The sequence below is a fragment of the Oryzias melastigma genome, linkage group LG9 (genome assembly GCF_002922805.2).
Source record: "Oryzias melastigma strain HK-1 linkage group LG9, ASM292280v2, whole genome shotgun sequence".
Taxonomy (NCBI): Eukaryota; Metazoa; Chordata; class Actinopteri; order Beloniformes; family Adrianichthyidae; genus Oryzias; species Oryzias melastigma.
The window spans coordinates 3401475-3402997 of NC_050520.1; the positions used below are offsets into that span (position 1 = coordinate 3401475).

General features: G+C 51.5%; 1 protein-coding gene across 2 annotated transcripts in view; it reads right to left on the bottom strand.

Moving 5' to 3' along the window:
- Window positions 1-1523, bottom strand: part of LOC112148611 (stromelysin-3) — a 131725-nt gene that overhangs the window by 87584 nt on the left and 42618 nt on the right. The gene's annotated exons all lie outside the window — the stretch shown is intronic.

The window sequence follows — 1523 nt, forward strand, 5'->3', positions numbered from 1 at the left end:
CAGTCCCCTCCCTGCCTCACAGCTGATCAGGTGACAGAAGAACTGAGGAAGATTCGGCCCCGGAAGGTGGCAGGACCTGATGGCGTGTGTCTGTTGAAGACCTGTGCTGCTGAATTGGGGGAGCCGCTACAACAAGTCTTCAACTTGAGCCTGCAACTCAGGAGAGTGCCCACTCTTTGGAAGACATCCTGCATCGTTCCGGTGCCAAAGAAGAACAGGCCCAGCGAGCTGAATGACTTCCCACCGGTGGCTCTCACATCACACCTGATGAAGTCACAGGAGCGGCTGTTCATCAAAGTCCTCAGGCCTCAGGTTAAGCATGCAGAGGACCCTCTCCAGTTTGCATACTGGGCTGGGCTGGGCTGGGGGTGAGGATGCCACCCTCTACCTCCTACATAGAGCCCACTTGCATCTGGACAATTGAAGTGGCACGGTGAGGATTACATTCCTGGACTTCTCCAGTGCCTTTAACACCATCCAGCCCCTTGTCCTCCAGGAAAAACCGACAAGAATGCGGGTGGACCCCAGAATGTACTTTCTTAGGAGACTAAGATCCTTTAACATCTGCAGGAAGCTCCTGGCCATTTTCTATCAGTCTGTGGTTGCTATGGTGTGGTGTGTTGGGGAGGGAGCACCCCAAAGGCCAGTCTCTCCAGGTTGGAGAAACTGATCAGGCTGGCCGGCTCGGTGGTCAGCATGAAGCTGGACCCTCTAGTGGCAGTAGAAGAGAGGAGAACACTGAGCAAGCTGCTGAGGATCCTGGACAATGCCAGCCACCCTTTGCACTCTGCCATCAGCAGCAGGAGAAGCCTGTTCAGTGAGAGGCTGCTCCTTCCAAAATGCAGGACAAACAGACTAAAGAACTCTTTTGTCCCTCATGCCATAAGTTAACATCTCTCTGGGGGGGAGGAGGGCAAAACCTAGGACTTAGCAGTGATATAACCCTTGTATGTGTGTGTGTACGTGTGAGTATGTGTATTAATGCAAATATATATATATATAAGTATGGGGGGGCTGCACGGTGGCGCAGTGGTTAGTGCTCTCGCCTCACAGCGAGAAGGCCCCGGTTCAAATCCCGGCTGGGACCTTTCTGTGTGGAGTTTGCATGTTCTCCCCGTGCATGCGTGAGTTTTCACCGGGGACTCCGGCTTCCTCCCATCGTCCAAAAACATGCTTCATAGGTTAATTGGTGACTCTAAAATGCCCCTAGGTGTGAATGTGTGAGTGAATGTGTGTGTGATTGAGGCCCTGAGACAGACTGGTGACCTGTCCAGGGTGTACCCCGCCTTCGCCCATCAGTAGCCGGGTTAGGCTCCGGCGCCCCCGCGACCCCGAAAGGGACAAGGCGGTCAGGAAAATAGATGGATGGATGAAGTATGGGTATGTAGACGTTAGTATGTACATACGTACGTCCATGCATGAGCCTATATGTGAGGGTGATATTACCAACTGTGAACTAACCTACTTACCTGTTTACTTTTATATTCTATATCTTATGCATATATATATATATATATATATAT